Source organism: Pinus tabuliformis, chromosome 5_1 (genome assembly GCF_031772625.1).
Source record: "Pinus tabuliformis cultivar Carrire ecotype Pingquan chromosome 5_1, CPIR1, whole genome shotgun sequence".
Lineage (NCBI taxonomy): Eukaryota > Viridiplantae > Streptophyta > Pinopsida > Pinales > Pinaceae > Pinus > Pinus tabuliformis.
In genome coordinates, this window is record NC_142305.1 from 787,079,251 (window position 1) to 787,097,502 (window position 18,252).

At 44.2% G+C, this 18,252-nt stretch overlaps 1 protein-coding gene across 3 annotated transcripts in view; it reads left to right on the forward strand.

Annotated features, from left to right (window-relative positions):
- The window catches only part of LOC149167291 (protein ZINC INDUCED FACILITATOR 1-like), a 374,552-nt gene that overhangs the window by 142,304 nt on the left and 213,996 nt on the right, over nucleotides 1-18,252 (forward strand). The window lies entirely within an intron of this gene.

The following is an 18,252-nucleotide window of genomic DNA, read 5'->3' on the forward strand; positions in this document are numbered from 1 at the left end:
CAGCCTATCTGCCTTACCCCAATCTCTAGATAGTCTGCATTCTTATGAAAAGTTTCCAATAGTGTCTTAACCCTGAGCTCTCAATTCTTCTTTCAATACTTTAGTTTCCTTGGAGTATAGAGGCATCCAACCATTGAATGTACCTTCACATCTCCTTACCACAAAAAGGAGATTCCTGCCAACATTACAAGGTTCCAAATTTGTTTATCATATTGTCTGCTATGTTGAATGGTTTGCGATATTTTGAATGTGACTAGGGACATACTTGAATTAGGCCCACACTATTTGCCTCACAAGGGGACAGAGGGGACATCATGTTTATGATTGTTGACCATCACTGAATAATGGACCATAGTATGTTTCACTGTCAAACTGATTAGCAGGCATCACCATTATTTCTGTAGGTAGATCTAGTGGTTGGGGCCCAGACTTTAATGCTTGTGGGGGGACTGCAAAAGATCTTGATTGTGAGTAGTTTTTAGGGTTTAGTGAATCCATTCTCACAGAATGTTTTTTATTGAAGAGGAAAAACCTGTGTTTTTCTGTTTTCTTTAGTTAAACCCAAAGTTTTAGATTTATACAGGAGGGTTCATCTTCAATCCATCTTCAGGAGATTTCCATGTAATTGATGGGTGGATTAAGAATGAAGAGATTCAATTAATTAATATGGATTTGTTGAAGTTTCATTACTGTGAGGCATGAGGTAGGCTCCCTCCCATTTAGACATTTTATCACACCTTGGATTCATTGTTATGCCATGCTACTAATTTCTTGAGCTGATTAATGATTGGCCTACAGGTGTAGCCCATCATCCATGTTTAGAGTGTTGTTTGGCTTCTCCTTCTCTAGAGCTTCTCTTGTTCTTCTCTATATGTCATGTTCTTCCCTAGTAACCAATTTTGCATTTTCTATGCAAATGTGATGAGAAGTTTTGTGAGAATGCTTTGCTAGAGAAAATTTAGAGGAACAGTTGTTAGATATGTCCATTACATGTTATTTTAAATGAACTTGTGGAGACCATCCTATTTAAATCTTTAACCAATATACTCTGCCACATGAACATGGGATTGAATAGACACCCTGTAATATTCCTAATTAGACATGGCTAATTGGAATATTCGATCTTGTTCAATTTTCCCTTCTATAGTTATTTATAAATAAAAAGGTGAGGAAAGGGGGACATAACTCACTTTATGAATAAAGTCACTCCCTAGTAGCACAACGTTGTAACTTAAAAGGGGAGCCAAGGGGGCCCAAGGACCACGTAGAGAAGGGGCCCACGTAGACACTTGGAGGGACTGCGCAGATGGAAAAGGAACACGTGGCAAGAGAGAGGCTATGTTGGAGGAGGTGGGTCTTAGGGTTTTGAGAGAGGCCAACACTATAAAGGAGAGAGGAGCCTCCTCATTTTGATCATTCGATTATGTTGCATTTGAGCTAGTCACTTCGACTTAGAGCATGCTGGCTGTTTAGCCTGTCTGCAGCGCTGTTTAGTGCATCGAGTGTCTCCGTTCGGAGATCTCACCCTTAGCCCCGGGGGACTTCGAGTGCCTGCTCAGGCAAGGTAGTTTCATCAGTATCTTGCGGGAGGAGCGATTTTTGGAGTTGAGGAGGAGTTGAGTATTTTGATGACTGCGCGGTCTCGAGAGGGGAGGACGCAGTTCTTTTGGTAGGAGCTCCGGATTGGGTTTTTGTGGAGGATTTGAGCTTGGAGATTGAGCAAGGGATCAGCCCTTGCATATTGGAGGATTTTGGCAGAGTTTCGGGTAGAGTTTTGGAGGATTCTCTTCAGGAGTAGCGCAGAGCCTTGAGGGATTGCGTAGATCCCCAAGGGGGTGATTTTCGGGGGTCAGCTATTTTAGAAAAGATTTCTAGGCTTTTCTGGGTTTATTGAGCAGAGGCTAATTCCAGAGTTTCAGCATTTTCTGAGGAGGGGAATAGCCCCAAATCCTCATTTGATTCCAGTAGTAGCAGCAGCACAACAATTCTCCGGCAGTTTGGACGCAGTTCAGAGAGAGGCCATTTCCTTACCATTCTGAGTGTATTTCTTCACTTTCCTTGTGCAAGTCGAGGTGCCATCTTTTTGATCACCTCTTGTACTCTTTCCATTACTCAGTATATTAAAATGGCTTAGCATTTCTCTCAGCATTTCTTGAGTATCTGCTTATATTTCATGTATACATTATTGTATGTTGCACTACTGTTATTTCTCTGGTTGGAGTTTGCTTGAGTTTGAGGGATATCTCTGATAAGGGATATTACAGTGGTATTAGAGCATAGATTTGGCTCAGCCTGTGGATCTAGCAGTCTATGAGACTGAGGGAGAAGCCCTACATCTGTTATAGAGGTAGGAAATACAGAGATATTGAGCATAGGTTGGAGAACACCTATGGAGAGGGAGACTGTGTTCGGGTGGTGGACACAGAACAGGAGGAGCCTGTGGTGGACGCAGAGAAAGAGGATCCGATGGCAGATGAGGACGGGAAGAGATTTGTGGACATGCTCCTCAAATCAGTGCAGGATCTGTCTAGGCAGATCAAGGTGATGGGGCAGAGATTCACGGCGGTGGAGGCTAGACAGTGTGAGAACCCACGAGTTTTCCAAGTTGGTGAGGGATCGGGTACATCCCACCATTTGCCAGAGTAGGGTGCCACTCAGCGTGATACTACTCAGTAGATGGCCTCACATGCCCCTACACGCTCTACCATGGCCACTTTCCTAGGAGCAGACACGCGGGCCGGAGCACAGCAGAATGCAGAGCCCGGTCGTATGGGCGATTATTTTGCGGAGTACTAGGCCTATGGGCAGGGGTTCAGGGATGCTCTCTCATTCAAAGACTTTGTTCAACTCTAGCGGGATAGTAGACCCCGTGACCATCATAGAGGATACCGGCATTATCATGATGGAGACACCCACCGCACAGCTAGTAGATTCCACTTGCCTACGTTTGATGGCTCATCAAACAGTTCGGCAAAGTCTTCGGTGGAGAAGCTAGACATTTATTTCCAGCTTAACTAGATGTCGAAGACAGAGGCCATCAAGGTGGCGACATTACATGTAGATGGTGAGGCCCAGGACTGGTGGTTCCATGGGTTGGTTACACTTTGATACTCCACAGTGACGACATATGCCGATTCACCAGGAGACTGATAGAGAGGTTTGACCGGAGGGATCCGGAACAACACTTTGTTGAGTTGACGAGGCTCAAACAGACTGGGAACCCAGAGACCTACATTGCAAACTTCTTGAGGGTTTCAGTGATGGTGCCAGATCTATCCGCAGCACAGAGGATCTACATGTTTGTTGAGGGGTTAGTAGAGCCACTTCGAGGTCTAGTTAGATCCACTAGACCAGCCACACTTCAGGATGCTATTAGTGAGACCCGGGACTTACAGGATGCCTTACCGAGGACCCGGACACCTTACCCCCAGAGACAGGCTTTCCAGCCTAAGGGGAAGGATGTGAGGATTCCGCCTCCAAAGGGGAATCCAGGATGAGCACAGATTGATGATGATGCCAGGAGGGAGCTGAAGAAAAAGCGGTTGTGCTTTACCTGTCAAGAGCCGTGGGCACCAGGACATAGATGTGCTGTTGGCAAAGCACATTTTATTGAGGTCTTCTCCGAGAGCAGTAGGGAAGAGGATAAGGAGGATGATGTGGAGGTAGGAGATAGTCATGCCGTGCAAGATCCTTTACCACCTCCACCACTAGCAGTAGGTGGTGCAGCTTTTGCACCTACCAGAGGGGCCCTTGCAGCATTGCGAGGAGTTCCCAAGTATTTGACGTTGCGTGTACGGGGGATAGTACGTGGCCAGCGAGTACTAGTTTTGGTTAACAGTGGGGCAACCCACAACTTCATCGATGCACAGATGGTAGAGCGGAGAGGTATACAGACAGAGAGCTTTGATGGCTTTTCAGTTTTGGTCCCAGGAGATCAGACCATGGTGTGTGCTCATTATGTTCCAGAGTTATAAGTGACGATGGGCACCTACACATTGACTGACCACTTTTTTGTGGTTGATATTCCGGACACCAACATGATACTGGGTGTTCAGTGGCTTATCACTCTAGGGAAGGTCACGATAGATTGGAAGGCCCTAGAGATGGAGTGGGATGATGAGAAGACAGGGAGGCATGAGAAGATACGGGGACGGCACACATATCCACCTCAAACTGTTTTGCTCATCGGATGGAGGCAGTCTTCCGGAAGGGAGACGTAGAGTGGGCAGTGGAGCTACGTGCATCAGAGGCAGGGACTACAGGGCAGATGGTGCACCTAGAGATACAGTCCATCCTTGACCAGTATGCCACAATGTTTGGGGAGATTCCGCCAGGACAGCCACCGGATTGGCGGTTTGAGCACACCATTGAGCTTGAGCAGGGCATACAGGCAGTGATTACTACCCCCTATAGGCATCCCAAGGCCTATCGGGATGAGATTGAGCGGGCCATTCAGGAGTTGCTGGCTCTTGGGCACATTTGGCTGAGCACGAGTCCTTTTGCTTCTTCCGTGGTGTTGGTGAAGAAGAAGGACGACACATTGAGGATGTGCATTGACTACAGGGCCTTGAACAAGAAGACCCTGAAGAACAAGTACCCCATACCGAGGATCTATGAGTTGATGGATGAGTTGAGAGGAGCACGGTTCTTCTCAAAGATTGATCTGAGATCTGGGTACCATCAGATTCGCGTGAGGGAGCCGGACATTCCCAAGACTATCTTCAGGTGTCACTATGGGCACTTTGAGTTTTTGGTGATGCCCTTCGAGCTAACCAATGCCCCAGCTACATTCCAGTCCTGCATGAATCACATCTTCTACAGTCACTTAAGGAAGCTTGTGTTGGTGTTCTTTGATGATATTCTCATTTACAGCAGGACTTGGGAGGAGCATCTCCAGCACATTGAGACAGTGTTGCGCATCTTGGAGGAGCAGCTGTTCTATGCCAAGCTCTCCAAGTGTGAGTTTGGGATGACGGAGATGTTGTACTTGGGACACATCATAGGGGTGGACGGAGTGAGAGTCCACAAGGAGAAGATCAGGGCCATCAAAGATTGGCTAGAGCCGAGGAACGTGACAGAATTTCAGGGATTCATTGGCATTTGTACTTACTACCGGAAGTTCGTCAAGAGTTTCTCACAGCTTGCTGCACCCCTGACAGATTTGACGAGGAAGGGGGCATTCAGTTGGTCGGATACAGCGCAGCGAGCCTTTGACAGGCTCAAGGAGGTTATGAGCAGTTGCCCAATGCTTGTATTGTCGGATTTTTCGCAGCCATTTGTTTTGGAGTGCGATGCGTCGGGAGAGGGGATCGGCGCAGTGTTGATGCAGGGAGGTCACCCTATAGCCTTTGAGAGCCGGAAGCTCCTTCCGCATGAGAGGTTGTATTCTATATACGACAAGGAGATGCTGGCCATTATGCATGCATTGGCCAAATTCGGCAGTATTTAGTGGGTAACAGGTTCAGGGTGAGGACTGATCACAACAGCCTCAGGTTCTTTTTGGAGCAGAAACAACTATAGGAGAGGCAACAGAAGTGGATCAGTAAGATCCAAGCGTATGACTTTGACATTGAGTATGTCAAGGGTAAGAACAACGTGGTAGCAGATGCCCTTTCACGTAGACCAACCATGTTGTCTCTTATGAGCTTGGACACAAACTGGAGGGCTCGACTCTTAGTAGAGTACTCCAAGGACAGATTTGCATGTGAGGTTCTGGATGGGTAGGTGGTAGATGACAGGTACAGGGTAATTGATGAGATCATCTACTATAGAGACCGGATCTTCTTGACTGAGGGATCTCAGCTCAAGAAGAAGATACTTCAGGCATCACATGATTCACCATTGGCTGGCCATCATGGGTTTACCAAAACCTACAGGGCCATTAGAGAGAGGTTCCCATGGAAGGGCCTCAAGGAGGACGTACTCTAGCATATCCGGGAGTGCGATATTTGCCAGAGGAACAAGGGGGAGATGAGACATCCTGTAGGATTATTGCAGCCTCTTCCCATTCCGAAGGGGAAATGGGAGAGTATTTTGATGGACTTCATCACAGGGTTGCCCATGGTGCAGGGCAAGGATTGTATCTTTGTCGTCGTTGATCGACTGACAAAGTACGCACACTTTTTCGCCATATCCGCACACTACACAGCAGCGTAGGTGGCTAAGTTGTTCTTCAGAGAGGTCTTCAGGCTACATGGTCTTCCTAAGACCATCATCAGTGACAGGGACAGCCGTTTCATGGGCGGGTTTTGGCAAGAGCTTTTCTGGTTAGTGGGGATGGAGTTGACACCGAGTACCAGTTATCACCCACAGACGGACGGGCAGACAGAGATAGTTAACAAGTCGCTGGAGGGCTACTTGTGTAACTATGTCAGTGGGCAGTAGCGAGCATCGCAGAAGTGGCTGCATCTGGGGGAGTACTGCTACAACACTACACATCACATGTCCATTGGTATGTCACCATTCTATGCTTTGTATGGATATCATCCGTTATCTTTTGCTGACGTGATGTTTGGTGCTAGCAAGGCTCCGAGAGCCAAGATTTGGATCCAAGAGAGTCAGGATATCCTCCGAGCTCTCAAGGATAATATGGCTATAGCGCAGAACCAACAGAAGCTGTATGCTGACAAGGGTCGGGTGGAGAGACAGTTTGAGGTGGGGGACTTGGTCTACCTTCGATTACAGCCATACCAATAGTCATCACTGAAGCAGAAGGGAGCTGATAAGCTCAAGCCCCACTTTTATGGGCCATACAGGGTGATACGCAGGATTGGACGGGTTGCGTATGAATTGGAGCTGCCCCAAGGCAGCAAGATTCATAACGTTTTTCATGTATCATGCCTGAAGAAGGCATTGGGGCAGTAGGTGACAGTGATAGATGAGCTACCACCCATGGATGATGAGGGGCATTTGGTGTTGCAGCCAGAGGCTATTATTGATACCAGGGAGAGGCAGCTACGGAGCAGGCGGTCTGGGAATTCTTGGTGAGGTGGAAGAATTTACCGGATGAGGATGCCACTTGGGAGAGTGAGAAAATTTTGCAGCATCCATCACTTCAGTTGCTTGAGGACAAGCAACATTTTGTCGGGGGAGACTGTAATATTGCTAATTAGCCATGGCTAATTGGAATATTCGATTTTGCTCAATTTTGCCTTGTATAATTATTTATAAATAAAAAGGTGAGGAAAGGGGGACATAACTCACTTTATGAATAAAGTCACTCCCTAGTAGCACAACTTTGTAACTTAAAAGGGGAGCCAAGGGGACCCAAGGACCACATAGAGAGGGGCCCACGTAGACACTTGGAGGGATTGCGCAGATGGAGAAGGAACACGTGGCAAGAGAGAGGCTACGTTGGAGGATGTGGGCCTTAGGGTTTTGAGAGAGGCCAACACTATAAAGGAGAGAGGAGCCTCCTCATTTTGATCATTCGATTATGTTGCATTTGAGCTAGTCACTTCGACTTAGAGCACACTCGCTGTTTAGCTTGTCTGCAACACTGTTTAGTGCATCGAGTGTCTCCGTTCGGAGATCTCACCCTTAGCCCCGAGGGGCTTCGAGTGCCTGCTCGGGAAAGGTAGGTTCATTAGTATCTTGCAGGAGGAGCGATTTCTGGATTTGAGGAGGAGCTGAGTATTTTGATGACTACGCAGTCTTAAGAGGGGAGGACGCAGTTCTTTTGGTAGGAGCTCCGGATTGGGTTTTTGTGGAGGATTTGAGCTTGGAGATTGAGCAAGGGATCAGCCCTTGCATATTGGAGGATTTTGGCAGAGTTTCGGGTAGAGTTCTAGAGGATTCTCTTCAGGAGCAGTGCAGAGCCTTGAGGGATTGCGTAGATCCCCAAGGGGGTGATTTTCAGGGGTCAGCTATTTTAGAAAAGCTTTCTGGGTTTATTGAGCAGAGGCTGATTCCAGAGTTTTAGCATTTTCTGAGGAGGGGAATAGCCCCAAATCCTCATTTGATTCCAGCAACAACACAACAGTTCTTCGGCAGTTTGGACGCAGTTCAGAGAGAGGCCATTTCCTTACCATTCTGAGTGTATTTCTTCACTTTCCTTGTGCAAGTCGAGGTGCCATCTTTCTAATCACCTCTTGTACTCTTTCCATTACTCAGTATAATAAAATGGCTTAGCATTTCTCTCTGCATTTCTTGAGTATCTGCTTATATTTCATGCATACATTATTGTATGTTGCACTACTGTTATTTCTCTTGTTGGAGTTTGCTTGAGTTTGAGGGATATCTCTGATAAGGGATATTACACACCCTTATGTTCTCTTGGGTCCACCGGGTCTTTGGCTGAGTCTACCATGCTCCTTATGGTGTTTGGAGGAGTAAAGGTCACTTTGATGTGATTCTTCTTGATAATATTGTCAATTTTGTCAGTAGTCCCTTAATATATGGTAATGAGATTTTTTTTTTATCACTACTCTTCATGTGTGATTTCTATTCTTTGCTCTCTAAATTGCGTTATTGATTTGTCCTTCATCATAACCATTCATTCGAAAAACATTTGAAAGGTGATCAAATTCCTAGATCAAGTGATCCTTGTCTAAGATTTTTGTGGCTTTGACAATAAGTGTGTGAAGTGGCCCTTCTTTTTGAGTTAGATGGTGATGGGAGTTTACATGAAGGTATATATCTATGTGTGTTTTGTTTGTATAGACTTGATACACTAACTTCCTGTCACCTTTCTTACTGAGCATTACATCAAGAAAGAGTAGTATTGTTCTTCACTATTTCTAAGGGGAATTGGATGTTCCCTGAGAGGTTTTTAAGGTGCTTTAGGAAGTTTTCAAGTTTCTCTTATCCATGAAACGATCATGCAAAGATGTCATCTATATATGTTTTTTATGTTACTAGAGTGTATGGAGAGGAGATTATTGATCTTCTTTCAAAACGCTCCATTTAAATGTTCACAATGGCCAGTGACAAGGGGAAGCCCATTGCAACGCCATTTATTTTCTCATATATATTTCCTTTGTAATTGGTGGAATATGTTGACTTGAGATGGATCCTCACTAGTTTTGTGGTTTCTACGTCAATGACGCCTTTTATGATATCAATTGCATTGTCCAATAGCATCATGGTGTATAGGGATACAATATCAAAGCTTTTTGCAATGTCATCCTCTTCCACTTCTTGATTTTTTTGCCCATTCTCAGAATGTTGTTCTATCTTTTACACAAGAGAATGTATTACTACATGCGGGAGGAGTTTTTTAACAAATAATTTTTCAAGAGAGTAGGTTGTGAACGTATCATGTTTAAAATTGGTCTTTTACACAAGAGAATGTATTACTACATGGGGGAGGATTTTTTAAACAAATAATTTTGCAAGAGAGTAGGTTGTGAACCTATCATGTTTAAAATAAATCCTTTGCATGATGGCATTTTTTGGAGTGACCATTTTAATGGAGCATTTAGAGATGATGTTGAAATTCCTAAGTTTGACACGTCAGAAATTCCCACTACATTATCTGGTTTATTTCACCTACTTGTTTATGACATTAACAAGTTATTTATACATATAAATACTGAAAATAAACATAAATGCAACCTTAACTCATATACAGATCAGTAACTGAAATACTAGACAAACACACAAGGGACACTATTATTTTTGGACAATCGTCCCCAGAAAAACCCAATGTAGGAAAACTGGTGCAGCAGTTCTTAGGGTTTTATTATTATGAAAATTTCTTAAGTACAACTAGGGTGCCAAACTGGCTCACCCAACAAAGATTTTTACACGGCAGTAATACCACTTCTCGGAGACAGATATTCAACAAGTCTGTCCCACAAAAATCCTTCCGACGCTTCTCCAAGGATTTGCGTCAGCACTGCTAGCCTCTGGATAGCTCTAGAACCCTCTGCGTCACCCTTCTACCTCTCTGCATCAGTGCTCTAGCCCTCTGCGTCACCCACGCAGGCCCCTCAGCCTCTGCGCAGTCTCTAGCTGCCTCTGCGTAGCCTCCTCAGTCACTGCGCTGACCCTCTAGCACTATCTCTGCCTCTCTGCTATGTACTCACTGCTCTTTGCAACTCAAATCACTTGTTCAAATTTTCTAGCAAACCCCGCTCCAGAAAATCGAATTGACTTATCAATCTTGGTGTATCTCCAACTGACCCTCAAGCCTCCTCTTCTACTTTTCCTGTTGAGTCTTCAACAGCCGAGATTATGTCCCTAATCAACGGCTAAGATTAGATTTGGCTTGATCCATGTCATTTAGAACATTCTCACCCAGTTTTATATTAATACCCATTAATATTTTAATTTTCCTAAGTTTAGACTTAGGAACCCCATTAAAAATATTAATTATTTTAATATCTCTTTAACTGGGTGGAATTTCCCTAAACCATTTCTGGGTCTTGGAGATCTTATGTGCTTTAGCCTCTCCACCAATTTTCATGGCTAGAGAACATCAAACGCTACCACAAATCAACAGATGATTCTTTGATTTCTTTTTTCACTTCTTGCATGATCATGTTTTTCGAGACTTTGATGATATCAGAGAAATTTTAAGGTCTAAAATGGGTGTCTTAAACAAAATAATAAAATAATAGTTAAAATAAAAAGTAAGATTTATGAATTTTCAAAGGGAAATAAAGAGACCGCCTTTTTTAATCATATATTCATCCAATGAGTGCATGCATGTGAAATTTGAATAATTTTGCATCCATCGAATGCCTACACTTGAAATTTGAGCATTTCTCATCCAACGAGTGTCTACACTTGAAATTTGAGTAAAACTTATAAGGATATAAAGTGAAAATATGATTAAAGAAACATGTCTCTTTCTTTCCGTTTGAAAATTCATAACTCTTGTTTTATTTGTTTAACTATTATTTTCTTGTTTTCATTAGGAGGCATATTTTATACCTCAATTTTTTTCTAGTGTCAGTGAATATTTGGGCAACAAGATCATGCAAGAAGCGATAAAAAAAATTAGAGCATCATCTCTAGAAGACTCCATTAAAAAGGTGGTCATTTGTAATATTTCTAACGGAAATATTAAGTGAATAACAAAGACATGCGCTATAACCACAACTAGGAAATTCAATCACATACAAAATATATCTAAACACAAGAGGAAGTGCACCGAAACTCTGAGTCATTTTATTTATTTCTAAGTGAAGTGCAGAGTAAATGAGTATGAAAAGAGGAACCTAGGCTTGCTACAACAAACTAGGCAAAACCCAGGTTGGAATTATGATGCCCAAGTGTTGGAATGACTCCACCAAAAACCTCTGCGCTGACCCTAAAAATTATTGCTACTACTGCTGGAAGGAAATGAGAATTCAACCCTTAGATGTGCTCAGAAAATTCTAAAATTTTAGTTGGCACCTCTGAAGCTAGAGATCTGCCCAATGAAAAAACTGAGTTTCTCCCTCTACCTCTGGAATCAATCAATCTGGTAGGATCAATTTTTTCTGCCCCTCACTCAGAAAAATCGAACCTCCATAAGTAACTTGGCCTCCTGGTAGAATGATTGCGTTGCCCTTAGGAATTTCGCCCTGCTGCCCACACTGAGCAGTGAATTTCCTTCTTTTCGCCTCTGAGCTCTCCGACTGATCAATTGTGCTCTGATACCATGTGAAAATTATGATATCGGAATCCTATTGCAGCAACTGATATTATTTCTCTTAATCGTTAATTGTCTTCTATGACAAATATCAAAATAAATACATTGCAACCTTCACAAATAAAATTATGCGGAAAAACAAAAGGTTGGAAACTGAGAAATGCTAGTGCACACATAAAAATAACACAATTATTTTTGGACAAAAGTCCCCGAAAAAACCCAACTTGGGAACACCATTGAAGCAGCTGAGGGTTTTATTATTATGCAGCAGTAAAAAATTTTGAGTACAACTGAATGTTGAAATCTGACAATCCTACAGTGAAAAATACTGGCAAAAATCTAATGAGGAATTTTCCTCACTCCATAGGCAATCTCCTGGCACAACTTGCCTTAAGAAATTCGGCCCTCTGACCTTTTGCGTCAGCCTCTATGCTGCTCTGCGCAGCCTACTGGACGTCTAGCCTTAGACTAGTCTCTGATGAAGTCATTCTGCCTTCTACTCACTGGAAAGATGCTTCTCCGACACTCTAGGACTCCTTCCCGGCCTCTGGAACTAAAGACATCTCTCCCTATTAGCAAATTGATCTTGCCTCTAGAGGTTGTTGTGCTGCCCCAGTGTCAGCCTCTCTGTGGCTCTTCTGCCTCTCTACAAATGCACTTGTTGGATGTGGAATGCCTCCTCCAGCCACACTGTCTCTGCCCCTCTCATTTCTTTGATCTCTAGCTCTCTCGGCAACCGACTGCTGCTACTTTGGAAATCTATCTGCCAAGAAATCGAACTGCTTGAGGACAAGCAATTTTTAGCAGGGAGGACTTTAATATCCCCAATTTTTATTATCCGGATTAGAAACGATTTTTGGAAGAGGAGGCAATTTCGGCATTGGGACTTAGGAGGAAAAAGGGAAGTCGCAACGTTAGTGGAGAGTGGGGACCACAAGGAGAGAAATTCGACCCAAGTGACAATTCGCACTAGTGAGAAGAGAGAGAAAAAGGAAGGGGTGTGAATTAGTGGAAGGTGGGGACCACCAAGGGAGAGAGGGACAACAATTATAAATAGAGCTTGGGGGCCTCCATTTGATAGCTTTGATCATTTTACAAACCAACTCTAGCTCTCTTGATCTACTTAGCCAAGACAACCCGTGCTGTTTAGCACAAGGAATTTCCAAGCGGGAATTCCAGCCTCTCTTCAGTGGACTTCAAGTGCCACCCTAAGGAGGAATTTATGAACTCAGTAGGAGGTGAAATTGCTGGAGATTGTGGTAACTTTCAGTCCATTTCTCAGCCAGTTTGATTTCCAGGGAGGACGTAGGGATAAAAATTGTATCACTGAGTTGGGGTAGAGAAAAGGGGTATTTTCGCCTAATAATTTAGCAGAAATTTCCCTCAAGTTGGACTAGAATTTATGAATATTTTCAGGGCTGGAAGTTGAAGCTTTTGTGAGATCCCAATATGCCACTCTAGGGCCTGCGCAGTAGTGACAATGGGTAAAATTTGTGGCATTGAATACTTTATGCTTGTGCGGGTTTTTGGGAAGGAAAATCCACCCACCCCTCCAGAGGTAATTTCTAGGGCAGTTCTACAGCAAATTGAGGAGAACCAAGTGCCAAATCTAGCAGCTGAAGTGAGGGGAACGCAGTTCTGCCAAGAAGGGCATAACACCAAAAATTGGGTATCGAGAGGTTGGAATTTGTTAAAATTGGCAACTAGGGCCAAAATCCATGTGGGTCATCTTATTTATGTAAGCTGATATTTTTCTTGGATTCCTCTCTCCGAGTGGTGTAGGATTGATCTAAATATCATCTGATTCCGACATGTATTTATGGAGATACGAATTTATTTGTGTTATTTGACAATTTGTCAAGGTCAGATAGCAAGAAAATAACCCCAGCTCAACCTCAACGTTGCATTATAAATAGAGGTGACCTCTAGTCATTCGGGACACACATCTTTTGTGATCTCTCTCCACTTCTTTGGGTTTGGTGGAAAGAGAGGTCTAGAGGGAGAGCCCTAGTCGTAGTCCTAAAGGAAGGAGATCTAGCCATGCCCTAGCCGCAGTCTTGAAGGTGCCCTAGTGCCCTAGACGCAGCCCTAATCCACAGCAAAAGGAGGCCTAATCAGCAGTGAAGAACAAGCCCTAATCCGTTGTTCAAAGAGGCTCTTATCCGCAGCTAGCCATAGTCAAAGGGAGGCTTCTATGCGCAGTCAAAGGAGGCTCCAATCCGCTGTCAAGAAGAAGGCTCCAACTCACTATCAAGAGGAGCACTAACCTGCAGTCAAAGAAAGGCCCTAGCCACAGTCAAAGGGAGACCCTAGCCGCTGCAAGAAGGAGCCATAAGACAGCAAGAGAGAAGCCCTAGAAGCAGCGTGTTTTGCTATAGGTACAGCGTGTGAAAGAGAGGTTGTTTTGAGTGTTGTTCTTAGAGGGAGAAAAACTGAAATTTGAAGCCTAGGGTCACAGCAAGAAGAGGTGTGTAGTGTGGGTGAAATGGGGTTGTTATAAAGCTATTCCAGGAAGATTGAAGGGCTGAGAGAAGGCTATGTATCTTGCTAGAAGGCAGAGGATAGAGGGAGTTGTTTGAGGGCTCATAGAGGATGGAACAGTCCTCTAGAAAGGCTATCTCAGGCCTGTTCTAAGGGTTGTATGATGCCACTGTAATGAGAGGTGGGCAGAGCCATTGTTAAGGGCTAGAAGTATTGCGTTGAGGATCAGTCATCTAGCAAGGAGCAACGTGGTGGTGTAATCACCTTGGAGAACCATAGCTCTAGAAATCAGTTAAAGAATGAGGACTGATAAGTATGCCCTCACCAGTATTCAGAACTGCAGTCCTTGGTGCCAGAATTACAACTTTATTGTGACACTTTCATGGTGAAAATTTTGATGTCAGATCTCCTATTTTGACAAGTCAAGTATTGACTTCAAGTCATTGTACTCTATCTCTTTCTTTCTGCTGAACTATTGAAGAATATAAGAAGAATTGATCAAGGGTTTCCCCACATTGGGGTTTGTCTCTGGCTGGTGCCACACCTTGTGTCCTCTTGTCTTGGCTTGTCTTCTACTGTTTATGTTTATGTTCTATCTACATTTTACTATCATGCTGATGTGATTGCTAATCTGGAAATTGATATTCGGCTAATAAGAAAAGTTGAAGTAAATTGCTCTTAAGCATAGAACATACCAAAAATTAACAGAATTAGCCCAATTCCTTTTTGGGTTTTGTCAGTCAGGGGTTAGGGAGTTTGATCCTAATTTTGCAGAATTTTTAGAGGTGTTTTGGTGCCCCAAAACAACATAATTATTTGGCAGCTAGTTAGAAGTGAGCTTAAATTTTGGGTTCCGGGTGGTTGGAAAAATTTTCCTAAATTGTTTTTTGGTTTTTTTTGGGTTTTTGGTGGAGAGATCAAGATTTATTTGGCAAGATTTTCTGAGCACTTTTGGAGGCTCAAACTAGGGTTTCTTCCATCCAGTAGTTGTAGAATTTCTAGGGCCAGTGCAGAACATTGAGGAGAAGCCTTTCCTCTGCATCCAGGTAGCATCTTCCTCACCGGGGATTGTTTGGCTTGATTGGGCAAGCCCAGGTGCACACATTTAATGTGTTGTACTCTATATATGTTGAAATTTCTTAATCTAACACATCAGAAATCCCTACTGCATTATCTGGTTTAATTTCTCCTACTTGTTTATTCCATTAACAAGTTATTTATAATTATAAATACTGAAATAAACACAAATGCAACCTTAACTCATATACAGATGAGCAACTGAAATACTAGACAAACACACAAGGGACACCGTTATGTTTGGACAATCGTCCCCAGAAAAACCCAATGCAGGAAAAACTGGTGCAACAGTTCTGAGGGTTTTATTATTATCCAGATTTCTTGAGTACAACTAGGGTGCCAAACTGGCTCACCCAACAGAGATTTTTACATGGCAGTAATACCTCTTCTCGGAAGTAGATATTCAGCTTCTCAGCACTAGTCTGCTCCACGAAAATCCTTACGGCACTTCTCCAAGGCTCTGTGTTAGCCCTGCTAGCCTTTGTGTAGCTTTGGAACCCTTTGCGTCAGCCTTCTGCCTCTTTGTGTCAGCTCTCTGGCCTTCTGTGTCACCCACGTAGGCCCCTCAGCCTCTACACAGTTTCTAGCTGCCTCTGTGTGGCTCTTGTTGCCTCTGCGTAGCCTCCTCAGTCATTGCGCTGACCCTCAAGCATTATCTCTGCCTCTTTGTTATGTACTCACTGCCCCTCGCTGCAACAGATCACTTGTTCGAATTCTCTTAGCAAACTCTGCTCCATAAAATCGAACTGACTGATCAATCTTGGTGTGTCTCCAACTGACCCCCAAGCCTCCTCTTATAATTTTCCTGTTGAGTCTTCAACGACTGAGATTAAGTCACTAATCAACAGCTAAGCTTAGATTTGGCTTGATCCATGTCATTTAGAACATTCTCACCCATTTTTATATTATACCCATTAATATTTTATTTTTCGTAAGTTTAGACTTAGGAACTCCATTAAAAATATTAATTATTTTAATATCTCTCTAACCGGGTGGAATTTCCCCAAACCATTTCTGGGTCTTGGATATCTCATGTGCTTTAGCCTCTCCACCAATTTTTCATGGCTAGAGCACATCCGATGCTACGGCAAATCAACACTCCCTCTTAGCGAGGAATGTGCTCTAGTAATGCTCCACCACTGAACATCACATTGATCCTTCCGCACCGATACCTATGTTGATGCTGGGCCTGCTGCCCTACATCCACTGTATTGCTGCTTCCTGTACTGCTACCCATGGCTTTGCCACTGCCACTGCTACATTTGTACTGCAGCTCCCTCTCAACATACTGCCCATGCTGCCCATAGCACTGCCACTGTTAACTGCTGCACTACAACTTAGTTATCGAGAAGTCAGTAACTGATCTACCCAAATTCTGACATCCTTGTCAGTCTGGAATCCACCTGATGCTGAAGCTACCTCTGTTGCTATCTGGGGCTTTCTCTGTTGCCTTTACGCTGCTATATTCACCTTTGTGGCTCTTGCACTGCTGCAACCTCCACTGTGCATCTCGCACTGCTGCAAACACCTTTTTGCATATCGCATTGTTGCAACCCCCACTGCACTGCTATAGACCCCAACACTCTAGCATTGCCTTGATGCTTCGTCGCATCTTGCTTCTATCGACATCCTTCATCTTGTTACTATTATTCGGGGCTCCCGTAGCCAGATATGATCCAAGAGTTTGGGTACCTCAAGGATTCTTACTGTGGATTCTCCGGTAACTAAGTCGAAAATAATAAACCACAGAGGTCTTAAATCCAGTACCTCAAGGATCTTGCCCCTCATCTTTTGTAGTCCTCTTGACTACAGCTCGATGTCTCCCCACCTCTTCTCTAGAGGTGCATGAGCACTCATGGCACAGTCGTCATCAGTCTCGACTTCTTTCTCTGCCTTAGCTGGAGCTGCCTTGGAGTCAGAAGCCTCTCCCTTATTCTTCTTCCTGGGACACTGGGTTGCATAATGACCCAACTCCCCACAATGGAAGCACTTCACCTTGGAGATGTCCTTCTTCTTCCTCTTCCCCTGTTGTCCTGCAGATGCCAGAGTTGCATCGTCCTCCTCCTCTTTCTTGATTCGACCCCCTTTGCTACTACTCCCCGCCTTGGTCAACCGCCTGATCTCTTCTTGGCGAAGAGCTGCCCACATCTATTCCCATCCTGGAAGATTAGCTCTGCCCAAAATGCTTTGGACAAATATCTCCCAATCCTCGGAGACTGCATTCAGGGCGATCTTCACCATGAACTCCTGATTCGGCGTGGCCCCTATGGAAGTAAGTTGGTCCGAAATCTCTTGCAATATGAGGAGGTATAGATCTATCTTCTCCCCCTTCTGCATCTGATACAACCGCAACTGATTCTCTAATAGCATCGTCTGTTGCACAAAATTTCCCTAATACAATGTCATCAAAGTATCCCACATCTCCTTTGTCGTGTTATTTTCGGCAATATGCGGTACGACATGATCCTTGACCCCATCAAAGATTATGCACTTTTCCCTCGCCATTGCATCCTCATACTTCTCATTATCAGTTGGGTCGACTGGCATAGCCACAGTTCTCAACGTGAAGCCCTTGATGTGATATCTCTCCAGCACTGAAAGGATCCTGGCCTTCCAGATGACAAAGTTGGAAGCCCCATCCAACCTGTCCTGATCCCTCAGTCCGTTCACTGCCAAATCCGCTCCTTCTTCTGGATCCCCTCTGAGATTCGACTTCCCTCCTGGAAATCTCCCTCTAAGTCTTGATTTCCCTGCTGGAAATATTCCCACCAACTGTCGATTCTCTCCTCTCTAATCCTCTTTGCAACCGCAACTCGGATCTGGATTTCTTGGCTAGAAATCCGTCAAGGCAACGACTCCCTCTAGCTTGGTTTTGTCCCGTTAGGTACTGTTCTGCTTTGACAACAACAACACCCCACTAGGTTCCTAATCCACAATCTGCCCACAGCTCCCTATGCCCCAGCAACTGAAGAAATTGAGCCTTCCAACTCTGTGCAATCTCAGCAAAGGCTGAATCACTCCTCTGGTCAACTGTGTCAAGCCTACCTAACTAAGTAGAATGATGTGGTTCTTCGTGAGCCTCTTCTGCCTCTCTCTGCCTCTGCATTGGCTCT